A 16,496-nucleotide genomic window follows, 5' to 3' on the forward strand; every position below is an offset into this window, starting at 1 on the left:
GGCGAGGTGGAAGGCATGCAGAGACGAGAAAAGATGGTTTTGCAAATGATTAGGTAAGATGATACCTAAACAGATCCATATGACATGTTTCACTCATGGGCCACTGCTTTATTAGACACACGAGGGATTCATTTCTAAAAAGTAGAAAATGAATCTATAATAAAAGGTGTCGATGCAAGCCACTTCGCAGTATCCTTCCTTGAATTCCCATTGTAATGCTATCTAATTAAAGTCTAAGTGCATGTGTGTGTGTAGTGTGCATGCAAGGTGTGTGTATAAAGCAGTGGATCAATAATGGTAGTCTACTACAGTGGCATCTGGGCTGTACAAAGAGTGCTGTTCCTTCCCACTGCAGCTCTTCTCTCTCTCTCTTTCAATCCCTGATCACAGCCACGTGGTTCTCTGGGCTATTTCTCCCAGCTAAGCTTATTTCTCTTCTTTAATCCCGCAGCAATCACAGCAACAATGCCAAGCGTTGGTTCATAGAGGCAGGCAGAAATCTATTAACTATGATCACCATGTCAGCTCAAACCTGATAAGCACTGCTAATGAATCCGGCACATGCAGCCCCAGCGCTGCATGCTCGTGGTTGTTATTTCATTGGATCATCAATAATGTGTAAGACAGAAAATCAACATGAGTGACGGTGATGGATAATGCAGCTTGTAATGTAGTAAATGGGCTTCCATTTGAGTTGAAGTGAGAGTCAGTTTTCTGCAAAACTCCAACACATCCTACTCAGTGCAACTGATGAAATGTATGCACTGACAAAGATGCTGCAAAGCTGCTTGCATCACTGCAGGCTCGGGCTGCTCTGAGTGTCCTCGGATAATAGAGGGTGGCACTGATAAATGGGCTCGATATCCAGCCCTGATTATCAGATCAGCCACTCAGTGTGGCCCACCTCTGATTTAAGTGTAGTTCCAAGCTTAGCTGCTAAAATTATGATTTATTAGTACAACTGCTAACAGTAGTGGTGGGAGCAGTGGTCTGTCAGCGAGGTTCTAACTGCAAATCCTGCAGACACACACCTACATGTGTCAGATAAAGATGAACAAGGAAGCACAAAATGGATTGCTCACTGCTTTCCCGTTATTTAAGCATCTGGAATCACAGATATTTTTAGTAAGACTTCTAACAAAAAGACGTCAGAAAGTTTAAATGTTGTTTTTGCTACACAATCTGCCAGTGAAATAAAATTCATTTAAAATGATGACGTTGTTAAACTACTCACATTAACCACTAATAGCAATTAATTTCTTTCATTATTAAAATATTGAGGAAACGTGATGAGCATTGTGCGTAATCTCAGAATGACTGGTAATGTTTCCCATAAATATGCATCAATTATTGCAACTGAAAAGCAATCAGTATGGAATAATTTAATGAGTGCAGGTGTTATGTATAGTTGTACTAATGTTGAACTTTAAGCAATAAGTTGATGTGCACAAATGAAAATGTTTGAAATCTAACTTTTGTAATATAAATGGAAAAAAGAAGGACTATATAGTAGCCACAGTTAATTAGCACAGGTTGTTTTCACACCTGCATTCAGTTGTTGTTATTTTTACAAATACCAAGACCTGTGCGCTGCCATTGTTTTATACTAATAAAGGAAGTATAAATAAACAACTGGCACATTGTAGCATGTTTAACTATTTTTTGTTGTTAAATTTGTTTGTTTTTGCTTTCACTAGTAAGTTCTTGTCTCCCATGGTGGTTTCCTGTTTCAAAGGGGTTTTCCACCACAGTAGGGGGTAAATTTAATTTTTGTCATGATGACCAAGTTTGAAAATAGCCACTTCCTGATACACATCATTTATCCACAGATTTAATAGAGAAAATATTAACAAAAACTCTACGGAAGACCCTGTTCTTCTCTCTCCACCCCTCTACAATGGGTTAAGGCTAAAATGGCCCTGTGCCTAAATCCCCCTCTCCTCAGCTCCTCCCCTACCCCCCACCAACTCTAACCCCTAACCCCTCTCCTATCTTAATCCTCTGATTACTACATCAATTTCTTTGGGTCTAATTTAGGTGGCCACCAGCTTCATGGTTTAGTACCTGGACAGCGCCGCTCGCCTTGTCAAAGACTGTATTGATCCATGTGGGTGCTGGGGTGCAGACGTGACCCAAATAAAAGGATTAGCTACCCACCTGTTACCAAACTTTTGAGAAAATTAGCATCCAAGAATAAGCAGTAAACTTAAACATCCAATAGAAACGCATAGGATGACAGCAAATGTAAATTCCTTCTGATTATCCTACGCAGTAAGCAATACGTTTCCCATGGAGGCCTCATTTATAATTTAATCCAGGAGCTTGGTGTTTCTAGGCTAACACAGAGAGATTGCCCTTTCAGAGTGGAAACCCCCACCATGTGGCAGGGAATCAATGCCATCACCGCAGAATAGACACTGGACCCTGTATTTAAATGATGTGGCTATCTGGACCACCAGCAAAGAGAGGTTTGCTTCTTTCAATTGTTTTTTTTTTTTTCCATTTTCATTTTCTGTTTCATAATAATACAAGAAACAGCTGTTAAAATAGGATTTGCACTTGTTGTTTGCTGCCTCTCGCCATAATCCAACCTCAATATGCCACAGAAAGTTATTTAAGCCCGCAAAGGCAGATGCATATTTGCTTTCATGTAGAAAGGATTGATGCAATCTAAAGTCTAACAGGGAAGAGTTGGGAGAAAGAACAGAAATAACAGCGCGCGTATGACTTTTGGCAGGAAAACATATCTGTCTTGTGACTTGATGTCTTTTTTTTCAGATCCATTATAGTTCAAAGCCACACAACATTAACACGAGCAGTCGGGACAGACATGAGGAAGTAGAGTCAGAGCAGGGTAGTAATTACAGTGGAAAAAAGGAGCGAATATGTTCAATTTACGACTTAAGTATGCATATGGATGACCCAATTATCCAGCTCTGGAACCTCTCTGTGTGAACTCAGCAAGGTGTTGGATACCACCCACAGAGACCTCAGTCCATGCTAATGATTGTCAGTATTACATGAAAATAAACAGTTTTTCCAGCTTTCCAAACGCCTCAGCCAGGATATCGACACATTTAAACCACAGCCATTTTCCATGAAAGAAACAAGCCAGGCACCTGGTGAGGAATACAAAATGTGTTGCAAAAACTGTCCTAAATCAAGAAGACAGCTGATTTTGCCTAGTCACACATTAGTATTCATGTTTTTGGTCAACTTGCAAACATGAGTCCAAACTTTACTGAACTTACAGCTCAGTTTTTCTCACAATCAATTCACGTGAAGAATTGCATTTTTAAAATCCATTATATGCTCTTCTATGGATGCTATAGTTGGTAATGTGTTCTTTAAAGCTCTTGAGCAATGAGATTAAAAGGAGCAAAAAAAAAGAGCTGTGGGCCAGAAAACCAAAAAAAAAAAAAAAAAAAAGCTAAAAGTCGCTATAAATCTCCACAGAGCTGAGGATGAGTTGCAAGGTTGGGAAACAATTCTCTGAGGGTTCATCAGTGTAAGAAAAGCTTTTACATTACACACGGTCATTTCATCTTTTGTTAATGTAATCTTCTGACCATGGCAGCTTTAATCTTTACTGCTGAGTAAGACTAAAGTCAGCAGAAGCAGCAATGTATCAATTACCTAACAAAAAGGAAAAAGAAAGGTTTGCCGCACATCCAATTCAGTGATATTGCCTTTAAAAATCTACTGTGACAGAGCCTTCTACAGTGCTACCCCCCCAGCTCCCCCTCCCTCAGTTGGTGAAGGTAAATGACTATGTCCATGGTGAAAAGGCACAAGGCAGTAATGAGTAATGAAAACAGCCGAGTTAGTGCTGCCATTCAGTAAAGGGCCTGCTGCTGTGGAATGTGAGGCGCCATTCATTCACATGGGTTAAAAATGCATTTCTGCCACCACAAAGCCCTGCCTTGTCCTCATTGTTTCTGGCCACACCAATAAAACACTTCCACATTCTGAGGGGACAAGACAAAAAAAAAAATGAAATTGCTAATTTTACTCCTACATATACAGGAAAAAAGAGGGGTGGGGTGGGGGGGTGGATGAACTTTGCAACAAAAAAAAAAAGAAAAGTCAAGACTTTGGAAGAGACAAAGAGTTGTGGTTGAGTTGAAAGTTTGATCATGATAAGTGAGGGACAGAAAAGTAAGCACACACAAGCTGCATGCAAAAGACAGTCCTATTGACAAAAGCCAAATGTATGCGGCATTTATTCAAACTATGAAAAGACGCACAATGGTGGAAGGCAATCAAACATAAAAGGCTTCACTCGAGTCATGTGTGAGCTCTCGAGGGATCTGTTTGTGAATGCGAGGCATCTGTGACAGGCTTTGTAAAAAATCTCATCTTTCTGTCATTTTGGAACATGCATCACGTTAGTATTAGTCAGCCGGTAAGTCACATTTAAACATAGGTCATGTTCCTCTTTCGCCTCGCTTTACAAAAGCTCAACATGTGACCTCACTGTATATTTACTCGCATGACATAACCCTCTAAGAAAAACACTGCCAACACTCAAATCTTCAGGTAGAGTTAATCCTGTTTGTGGCTTTCCTTCCTCTTGGACAGACAGGTAAAAAAAACAAAACAAAAAGGTGATCTAAAGTCTAGACACAAATCAATTCAGAAAAGCAGTTATTTACTTGTTCCCCCTAAAGATTATTGACTGCATGTGTTTACCTTCGGATCTATTCCTGGTACTGAGTCGGGGAACAGGTGGCGCTCCTAGGGGCTGTTTATTATCTAACAGTTAATTTGGGGAACTTAGATCATTTATTGTTGTTGTGTGGTGTTGTGTTCACCGGCTTAACCACAGCGAGAGAGCTGCAGGCTAAAGAAGAAATGTTTAACATAATGTCTGAAATCTGACATGAGGGAGACAATGTAATCCTGTCTGCAAAACAACCCTCTCTCTCTGTCTCTTCCTCCCTCCCTCCTCCCTCCCTGCCTCCCTCCCTCTGCTCTGTATTTCTTTCTCTTTCTGTATGTGTGACCTTAGACAGAAGAAAACGCTGTATCTGTCGACAACTACAGAAGAAAACAGTGCACCACAGAATCTCAGAGGAGCGAGGAAAAGAGGGGGAAAAAAGCGATCAAGTAGAGTAAACTCACAGCTGAGGATCTCATGCAGACTGTCAATTTGTGACAGATAATTACTGGATTACTGAAAGAACGCCAGATCATCACAGACATGTATAAAAGTTGGAAGACACTATAGAGTAAAACTCACTCCAGCACTACACACAAATACATATCATAGTGTTGTGCGTGTGTGTGTGTGTGTGTGTGTGTGTGTGTGTGTGTGTGTGTGTGTGTGTGTGTGTGTGTGTGTAAACTCCACTAACACAAAGCCACTTCTATCTATTTAGGCTACTTTTGCTAGTCAAAATTCCAACAACAGCAGATAAGACAACGCCTAGTTTTTTTTCTTTCCTCCCCCTCCTCTTTATCATTTGTATTACTCAGACTACAAACAAAATGAAGGTGAGCGTGTTTTGGCACACGTGCGCGCATGCACACGCGCGCTCGTGCACGCTCACCCCCCCCTCCCCATCCCTCTACTGCAAACTCTGCTTTTACATAACTATCTCCTCTGATAACTACTCCAGCCAGCCCCTGAAGCAGGATCACTATGGCAATATTCCAGTAATACACCTATAATATTTGAAGTTTAACAGCTTTTATAGCGACCTCAGCTTTATGGATATTCTGTCACCTGTGCCAATAATTTTCACTGCTGCTGCTTAGTAAGTTTACAGCACTGTTTTATCACCTTTTAATATCACCATGAAATTCCTCTAAGAACTTCATCCTGCCTGTTATTTACGCACCACCCATCCTAAATGTGTCTCAGGATTACTGTGGCTCCCCTTTTTTGCGCAAGGTTCCACTGTGTTATCTGTCAAACATTCCTCAAAATGACCCTTATCTCCACTGTAGCACATGCACTTTTCCCCCACTCTTTGCTGCCTGTTTCTTAATCGCACCCCCCCTCTCTTCTACACTCTTTAAGGAAATGACTAGGTTAAAACTAGAAAAAGATTGCAGTATAGAAGCAGCAGCAGCTGCAACAGCAGCCCCCCTCCCTCCCTCCTCTACGATGGAGAACACCCTCAACATAACAAACAATAATAATTATATACAGTCACTTCCTTACCGGTTAAAACACTGCTCAGCTCAAACACTCGTGTTAAAAAAGAAAGAAAACCGGTGCAGCTCTTTCCCCAAAAAGCAAATGTAAAGAGTCCAGATCCAGCAGAGAGACCCTGAATGTTCCAGTGCAGCGACTGACAGCAGCAACCCGCGGTTCAACTTTGCCGAAATCGCGTAGAATTATTATCTCTGGCGAACTCCTGTCTCCTTGTGTTGTAGAACAGTACAGGTTCCTCTCTCTATCTCCCTCTCTCTCCTCGCTGTTTCTGTCTCTCTCTCTCTCTCTCTCGTCTCTTGTCGTTTCACTGGTGCTGCCTTCACGTGTTGTCGGAAATGTCGGAGATAAACTGGTCAACGTTCAGGATTCTATAGTAATTTATTTATTTATTAAACTGAAGCATAGGGGTTATGTTAAACATGTTTTTCCTTTTTAAAAAAACGACTCAATCTCCCAATCTGTGCGTACCGCATAGTATTTATGCGTCCTAAATTTGGACTCCAACATGGGGCAGTGTTATATGAGTTACTGCCTATTTTAAGTTATCATAAGGAAGTGATGTTAGGGTTGGTGCCATGTGTTTTTATAAATTAGTCAACTAATTGGTGATTATCGTTTATTTTCTTGCTGGTTTCTCTCATATGCGAAGACATCTTTTAGTTTAAGTTTAAAAATATGACGTAAGAGTTGTTATTATGCTTTAAAAGTTTCCATCTGAATAACTATGTCACGCATGGTAATGTTTATTTACACCAGAAAAAAAGTTTTTGTGGTTATTCCATTAACATTTTGACATTTTTAGGGACTTAAATGATCTTTCAATTTCCCATGAGTGACAAAGGAAGTGCCTGCATGTACGGTTTCTTCATAAAACACATGTGATCATCCAACATCCCCTAGTGAGGTCCGGTAGTCGTTCCCTTTTAAAGTTCACCCTACGCTATTTCTGACTTCCAGCGTAGGAAATGCGGAGGTTAGGGTAGCACCTGAACGCACCATGAATGGACAGAGGCACTGTGTGTGTCTCTGTGTGTACGTGAAACACTGAGGACAAGATCGAAGGGCGACAAAAAAAAGAAGCAGAAAAAGTTTGTCCCTTGTCACCAAAACCTCAGTCCCTCACGCAAATTACGCACATTCCACTGTGTCTTTGTTTGATTTTATGTCACCATCGCGTCCTATCAGGAGGAAGGATCAGCTGTGGCGTTCATGTGTGTGTGTTTAATTATAAAGTGTCCAGAGTAGAGGCGACACCGAACAATTGTCTCCCAGCTCGCCAGCAGCTCCGTGCGCAATTGGTTCCGTGCGTAAAAATGTTGGCACCACCGATAACGCTGCGTAAGATCGAGTTTGTACACTTAATTCGAGCACACACCCTCGTTTCTGGTGGAGTCACCTGTACGTACACGTCAGATAATGGGGGGTTAAAGAAAATAAACGCTCATTAATTTGGATTTCCTCGTGCTTGGAGCCCCCCCACCTCACCACTGTGTACCTTTACCATAACAGCAGGCTCACATCCTGTAGGTGCATCATCACTTTGGGGGAAAAAAAGTTTCAAGCAAAGACCCCCCATCACACACAGACACACACAGACACACACACGCACACACACAACACCCGATCGACCCCCCTCCTCTTTTCCCTCACTCCTCCCTCGCCACATGTTTCCGCCGCCCCCCCTCCCAAACACACGTAACACACACACACACACACACACACACACACACACACACACACACACACACACACATACACACACCGCATGCAGATTGTGAGAGCTTCAGCGAGAGCGCAGAGATTGAAAAGAAGAAGAAATGCGACACACCAGAGAGCTTCCAGCGGTTTCAGATCCTCATATTCACGGCTAGAAGAGGAGCCACCGGTACCCGACTGCTTGGCACCTGTGCCTTGCTCAGCGGCAGTTGTGCCATGTCTATTAAGTAGGACACGACTTCCTAATATGGATATACCCCCCACCACCCCATCCTTTTTTTTAACCCCCCACCCTCCCTTTAACGTTCACCAACCCCTTGTGAATAAAACAGTCTCTACAAAAAACGACAGAGAGAATGAGAATGAGAGAGAAACTGCTCTTCCTCCTCTTTTTCCGCACCGGGCTGCCTTCTTTAAAAAAAAAATTAACTGCTTACAACTCTGTAACTGCCATCTGTCTGTTTGATGCTGCAATGGAAGAGCGTGTTATCCACAAATTACTCAAGGAAGAGATGAAGTGTCGGAAAGTTGTTTTTTTCACCTGATAGAGGATGCTCCTTTTTTCTCCCCAGCACTTTCTAACTGGAAAATAAACCAAACAAGTTTAGTCTGCTTTTTGAAGGTTGACATGATGTCTTACATAAATTCCAAGTATCATCAAAACTGGGTGCATGGCATCATAGCAGAAGTGGGGATTATAAATATATTCTTCTGGTCCTGCTGCCATAAGATGATCACCGACGGATCATACATGATATCTCTCTCTTGATATATTTTTTTAATCAACCACTACAGCCCTGCCTGAATGTAACCTAAATCAAGATCAATCGCCTTCCACCTACAGCTCAATCAAAACACACGAGGTGCTCCACTAGTCTCAGGACGTGTATAAATAGAAGGAAATACTGCGTACCTGCTTTATCCAAAAGAATAATCCAGGGTGACTTCAAGAAGCACAGACAATCCTAAAGGTGAAAGCATGCTCTTTGCAGTGTATGCTGAAGTGCATGATTGAGTAGGTCGAGTCCATTCCGTCCCGTGGGGGGGTTTGGAGCATCGATCTCTCCCCGCTATCATACACATACCACGTAAATGTTTTGTTTATATGCTAAATATGAACACATTGCTTGTATTTCAAACCGCATCAGCTCCCGAGGTAACACACGTGGACATGGTGCCTGCGTGAGTGTTTTCACAATTTCCTGACACCCCTTTTCCGCAGCGGAATGGTTCGTCCCGTATTAAATAGAACTATCTGCTATTGTCTCATCAGCGAAAAGTTGTTGATATTGCTAAAGACTCCAAAAAGTGCTTCAACAGTGCGATACTGTCCAGTTTACCGATAAAATGTTGCGATTTTGAATGATGTCAAGCCACAGCAGAGACAGGAAATTACACGTGGTTATGTAATTTCATGCTTTTTCAACTGAGTGACATTTTATTGACTGCTGGAAAGTCATCCTCCTTGATCCACCCTGGTACAACACCCAGACAGCTGTTTCTCTAGAAATAAAAGTTTAATGTATAAAATGAAACCTTGTCATACTGTTATCAACCAATAACTTCATTTTATGGGAAAATCTTCCTATTTTTTTGTTACATACATTCATACAAATATTAAGTCTCATACCATCTTATTGTTTCATTCTGTGCTCGCAAAACATTGATTTTTCATGTGGAAAAGCACTGAAATAAACAAAACCAGATCCATTGCTATACATTAGTTTGCATTTGCTAGCAGATTTGTTTTCATTTTATTATTAGTTTTTTAAAGATTTCAAACAGTAAAAAAATAAATTAGATGTATATCTTCTCCAGTGAAAATGTTTTGCCACTTTAATCTTGATGGAATGCACAGTCCATTTTCTTTTCAGTCAAGCAGGTTCTCAGTCCTGTTTCACACATACACACAGAAATGGTAAACAGAATAACTCAGCTCGCAACTTATGCTCAAAAGTTCATTATCTAATCACTGTAATTGTCACAGTACACACATGATGCTGCTACTTAGAACTCCAAGTTAGCTTACATGTCCTGGTTTTAAAAAATTAAATACTGATATTGATTGATTAATGTGTTTATTTTTGACACACCCGAGAAAATGTCAGATGACAAACAGGGATTGCCTCCCTTGCAAGACTGGAAAGTCTAGAAACACATGGAACATGAATGTGATGACCCAAAGGTGTGGATAATGTGATCATCCATTACATACTGTGGAATTTTAGATCAATGTCTCAGCATGTATCACACTCATCACCGCCCAAGTGTGTACATTTTTCCAGCATAAAGATTTTGAGCTGCACCAGTGCTGCTGATTAAATGAGCTGCAGCTTATTGTTCGCTTTAGTCATGTGCAATAACTGCCACTCTCGTGTGTGTTGTGATTGTTGTGCAGAGGTCAGGCTTGTTTGCTCAGCATGCGTTCAGTGAGAGGGAGTCATGTCGCTGACTGCTGATGTACCAGTGACTTAAGAAACACAGACATCTTATCAGCGACGAGCCCTTGAATTGTAACGGCAGGCACAGTTCTTTGTATACGCAACCCCCTAGAGCTCCACAGGGGCTCCCTGAGCCTCAGCACACACAGGCACTGAAATACTCACACCCATACACACTGACCGATGTGTATCTTAAGAGCTGAAATGCATCGCTGCCTTCTCAAAAATAAGCTGTAGTAAGATCCAAACACACCCTTGAGCGTGCACACACGTGCATGCAGAAGAACATTCATGTCAAAACTATTAAGTAAGTCATTAAATCCTTGATGAAATATGATCTACTCAGCAAACGCACAGGTGAAAATACAGATAGCCCCTCAAGCACACACACACACAGATATGTCTACTAAAATGCACTGCAGCATTCTTGAAATGTGATCTACTAGCACACATAATACACACACACACACAAACACACACCAATACACAAGCATGCATGCAGACTTCCTTACAGAGACACACTAAGATGTTTAACATGCAACATGGCTACTAAAATATCCCACTACCATGCTTTGGAAATGTAATCTGCTCCTACGCACTCACGCACGGCATTATTCACATTCATTATTACACACATGCATGAAAAAGAAATTAACTCACACCCATGGATCTAACAAAGACACATCAGTGATACATAATTACACACTGAACAGAGCCTCCCTACTCTCTCTCTCCCTGTAGTGTGTGAGTCACTGTTCAGATACTTCCTGTTATAAGAGAACCGTCTTTAAAACAGCCTCCCTTTCTCCTCATTCCTGCTTTCCAAGTCAGAGGGAATGTCAGGCCAAACACACACCAAGGTGTCCTCTCCCACTCTCTCTCCTCTGCCTCTCTCTCTCTTTCACTCCGAACCAGTCGGCAGAGAAGCCTTTCTGTCGTTTGCTGAACGCCCTTCAGTCTGCACCCACTCAGCAATTTAAAACATACCTCAGTGAACCTTCACCTTTAAAAAGAAGGGTTTTGAAAATCTTCTCCCACCTATTGTACCGGTGGCGCATGCAGATAAACAATGCATGCGTGCATTTGCACTCCACTGCATGCATAGCTGCTTGTGCATGCGTGGCAGACACATACGCACACCTCAGGGCAGCTCTTATAATAGCTATCCCTGGTATCAACACAGTGATGTGCAGTGCAGCACTGATTTACATTACTCTATGTGGTGCCAGTGCGTATTTGTCTTACCTGACTACAGCTTTAATTGCACTTGTGTTCTATGTATTAATACAAAAATAAAACCATAAATTAACAACATATCTGTGAAAACACAGAACAACTTAAATATTGTAGGTAGGAAATGTGAGTGGGAGCCATAAGGCATTTCATTATCCATATTTGTCCCTCATATAATCTACTTAACATGTGACAAATATTTGCTTTAGGGAGGGGGGGGGTCTTTTCTGACTTTACTTTTGTGCATGTTTTGACCCACTTTTTCTCTCTCAAGTTTATCCCCTCTTGTCTCAAAATGGCAGTAGCGTTCAGCACTAGGACACGCCGTGATCGCGAGCCTTCTCCAGTGACTGACACCTTCAGCCCCCTTGTGCTCAATTAGCTTGTAGTGCATTAACGACTGCATGCTAATTGTCAGCTGGCAAAGGAGTGCAAGGAGAACCCTCAAGGAGATACCTCAGGGAGGGCTGGGGTGGGGGTGGTGGGTGTGCTTTGTTGCCTAACCAGCACATGAGCACATAAAGTATCTGTGAGCAGCAGGAGGAAGCCCACCTCGTGCCATACAACCTGAAATATTTATGGGATATATCACATTCCCTCTTTTGAATTAACAAATAACACCCCTTTTTGGACTCTGATGCCACGCCTCACTCAATTCAGTTACACAGAAGGGAAGCTCAAATGTCCTTTGTAGGTAGGAAATACAACTTATAGGTACATAATTCACATTTTCAATTAATTCACACACTTCTTTCCTTTTAAGTGATGAAATAAAAGGGATACATGTTTCCAGAATGGCTTCACTTGATTCTGAATTCAGGAAGATTATGTTCTCTTACTTCTTCATTGCTACTACTGTACAGGAGGAAGTGCTTCTCCCTTCACTCTCACTCTTTCGCTCTCTCTCTCTCTATCTTGTTGACTCGATCTCAAACAGTTTTTGGATCTCATCTACTTCCTGGTTACACTCCTCCCCTCCCCTCCTTTTTAAAATGTTCACATCTCTCTCATTTCACCCCCCTCACTCTCACCCCCATCTCGCCCTACTCCTCTTCTTCTCTTTTGGTCGGCCACCGTTCCTTTCCAACTTATCAAATTCCATAGGGTGGGGAGGGGAAGTGAGGGTGGATCCACCCACATGAGTGATCATTCATTGCTATTTTAGCAGTGTTGTTCTCAGCTGGGGCCACAACATCCACCTGCAAAAAAAAAAAAGAGAGAAAAGGAAAAAAGCTCCCAATACAACTCAGCTCTTGTTGCATCACTGGATCAGCATAAATGTAGGAGCATAAAAATGGCAATACATCACAGCACAAACATCGTTAAACCATGCTTATAATAGCTAATTTGCCGGCAGCAGCAGGGACGATAAAGATAAAGGTAAACGGCTGACTCCTGTTGTTGTTGGTTCAGGGTGTGTGCAGTGTGTATTTGTGTGTCAGGAGGGGAGGGGTTGTTGAAAAGTCCTCTCAGTGTAAAGGGAAGGTGACTGATTGAGAAGTCCCAGGTTGTGTTCTGTTGCTAATATAGTTATGTGGCGTAATCGTGCAATAATAACATCATAATCCCATCTGGAATGAGAAACTGTGGACTGTGTGCTACAGTGATTGAGGCCATTTCCTGTGTGTGTGTGTGTGTGTGTGTGTGTCGGTGGCAGTGCATTTTAAGCAGCGGTGACTGCAGGAGGCAGCCTGATGGATACAGGATCATACTGCAGAGCTGACATTGTCTTCAGTCCTCCTCCTCTTCCTCCACCTCCTCCTCCTTCACCCTCCCCTACTGTCTGCCTGCCTCTCAGCAGAATGATCACTCTAAAAAACACACACACACACACACTAGCCTTGAACACACACAGCTGCAACTGCAAGAGCAGCCACACATTCCCTGCAAGAACACACATGTATACATTACACACACTGATAAAGTCTGATTGCAAGAGAGCTGGTGAGCAAAAGTGCATACATGCCTGCACGCACTCAAAAGGTATAGCTTCATATTCCCCACAGCAAACTACTGCTCACCCCTCCCTGCCTGCATACAGTACACATATACTCCCCGACCCATTCAAAGGCAGCCATGCATGTTCAGAGACAAGGTGCCGTGAGAGCAAACAATAAGACAAAAACAGCCATCAGGGATACCGAGGGAAGATCACAGCTCTGGATTTCATCATTAAATCTTATGTCATTCTGTGAGTGGTGTTGCACAGCCCACATGAGAATCCCATGTCTGACTTACACAAGGCAAACAGGAAGTCAGGCATGGAGGCGTTGTTGCCACCAACATGCACGCATGGTTTATTGTACTGGTGACAGAGACCCTGTCACGTACAGCCTGTCACTGAAGAGGGGAAGTGTCCGCTCCTGTCGTAGCCCTTTAATCCAAACACAGAGCCGGCTCTGTCTGTCCGCAGGTTCAGAAGAAATAGGGAGGAAACAGAGGGTGTGTGTGTGTGGTGTGAAGGTGAATAAAAACTTGTGCATGTAGTGTATATGCTCACGTGCTGCACCAGTGTATCTGAACCTCTTTCTATACATCGGCTCATGCTGCAATTTGAAGCCACCACTATTGTGCTGCTGGGTCTCATGCATTTGGTGTCCAATGGCAGCATTAACTATAGCCTTTATTTTGAACATTATTGTTTGCACATTTCTCATCAGGTAAAAAAAAAAAAAGTAATATTTTTAGTTAAAAAATGTATGTTATCTCTTAAAACCGGCCAAGTTGCTGTTTTAACACCACTAGACTCATACAGCTTTTGGCTCACACTCACAATGATACCTTATGTCGAAAGCTGTCATATTACCGTTGTGTTTATTTGTGCGATGATGTTGTAATTAACACGTTGCCCTGGACGTGTTGCCTGTTTGACATTGTGTCTGACATTGAATCTGGTGGTAGACAACCGCTCAGAGGCATGTGATGAGTATGCCGGCGAGAGGCTCGAGTCTAGACTCCAGGCGACACACCATATGATATTGATTATCTTTTGTTTGGCTATCTCTGCAGCTCCTTGCCCTAAAGGACTTGACTCACATTATTGTCTGGCATGAGGCTCTATTATTCCAATTTAGCAAGCTCTCCAACCAGTGGTAAATGCAATACTGTTGACATGTGTCCATAAGATGCCATAATGAGGCTGCAAAACTTTTCACCTCCAATTTATTCTTATTTTTTATGAACACGGTTGAAAAAGTTTTTTAAGAAATAATCTTAATTGGTTGAGGAATAGTACAGGAAATCCACTGCATGTAATAAAAGACTAAAAATAATGTTATATCGTTTAAAAAAAAAATCCATTCTCCTGAAAAGACTTCTTCAGATCAGATCAGCTGGCTATGTAACTACTTTAACTATCGTATTTAACGAATATATATAAATAGATTTTACTCTTCTATTCTGCTGTTGTCTGTATTCAGTGAAATACTTGTAAAAATAAGCATATTTTGCAAAGCGGACAGAAAAGCTGCATTTGTAAGTTGTTGTCTTGTAAGATTTTCTTTCCTTTGCTTGCTGGGTTCTATCACATCGTGTAGTGTGACAGTTCGACTGATTTCATGAACATATTTTTTGACTCAACACTCCATAAATACGTGGTGTTTCATGTATAAGTGTGGGTCCATGTGTTTGCTTTTGTGTGAATCTGAGGTGGTGAGAATGAGACGGAAGTGTAGCTAGGACCAGAGGTTTCAGGCGACCCATTTTCTATGAAATACTCTATTATCGAGGTCACACAAGTTGTGGGGAAAGTTTGCATTTATACATTTATTTCAACTAAATGTCAAGGATATTTCTGTCAATCAAAACTGAGTATTAATAACTGTGTCTGTAGCAGCTGTTGTACCTTTTAAACACCAGCTTCAGCCATTAGAGAGTGAAGATAATAATAAAAAAAAAAAAAAAGCATAACCAACAGAGCATTATAACCCTCTAAAAGTTTTCTATTAGATACAGCTGGGTCACGCAGACTGTATGAAAGAATGGATTAGGCTATTTAGCAACAGTGGATTTAAATAGTGACAGCTACCGCAATGTATATTAAATTCATAGTGAACTAAACACATTGTTTAGTTTCACAAAATGCAAACAGGAACTATATCCAATGCAAACAACATCCTGAAATGTACAATCCTTTTTTTGTTGTCAGCATTAGATTTCAGTATTTTAGTCAATATACACAACCACTGAACTCTACAGTATTTGAAGTCCAAGAGACAAAAGTCAAAATCATCGAATTTTCTAAACTGTATATATCTCTATAGATCTAATGTAACACTTTGACAATTTAACATTATTTTGTTATTAGCCTGATTTAAATATTCTTATGGAAATCTGATTTTAAATATGTTAAACTATTAACACTTTTATAATAACCAAGTTGTTATTTAAATAATAAGAAAGGAGCATGTCGCAGGTTTGGTTGGTCAGCTTACAAAGCAATACGAAGACAGTAGCAAATTCATGTGACTCCCTGTGTCCCTGTTTTTTCAGTTTGTCGTCCAGCTCTACCAGTGATGCATGAAACATGATTTCAGCTGCAGAGTTATAGAGTTCAGGCCCCACATTACCTGCTGTGCAGACACTTCCAAAATCTGAAATAGTACCGTCTAAAATCTGCTTACACACCCACTCACCTAACCCTCCCCTCAAACACTCACTCACTCAACATTATGCCCATTTTCACACACACTCCCTCGATTATAGCACTAAAAAGTTGAAATTGTAGTTTTTATGTGGTTTATGCAGTATCGCTTTAATAAGGTCAGCATCTGAAAAAAAATAGAACCGTCACACTTGTGTTAACTTCCCTGAGATTGTTTATTAAATTACCACCTCATGGTTATGTTTTGAGTGTAAACGCTCTCCTTCAGACAAAGAAACACAGTGATGCCTCCTTCAAATATAAACTATGATGGCTCATACGCAGTTTATCCCATAATAGT

General features: G+C 41.3%; 1 protein-coding gene across 4 annotated transcripts in view; it reads right to left on the reverse strand.

The window, feature by feature from the left end:
- The window catches only part of znf516 (zinc finger protein 516), a 47,593-nt gene extending 38,707 nt beyond the window's left edge, over positions 1-8,886 (reverse strand). For 2 of the 4 annotated variants that reach the window (XM_035953082.2, XM_055013693.1), the window contains exon 1: positions 6,170-6,431. The gene's annotated coding sequence lies outside the window, so the exon portion shown is untranslated. Of the gene's footprint in view, positions 1-6,169; positions 6,432-8,420; positions 8,462-8,792 lie in introns of those variants that run through there. The other 2 variants (XM_035953081.2, XM_055013692.1) reach the window with 2 other exon arrangements.
- Positions 8,887-16,496: the final 7,610 nt, after the last annotated feature.

This window comes from Amphiprion ocellaris, chromosome 9 (assembly GCF_022539595.1).
Source record: "Amphiprion ocellaris isolate individual 3 ecotype Okinawa chromosome 9, ASM2253959v1, whole genome shotgun sequence".
NCBI classification, from domain to species: domain Eukaryota; kingdom Metazoa; phylum Chordata; class Actinopteri; family Pomacentridae; genus Amphiprion; species Amphiprion ocellaris.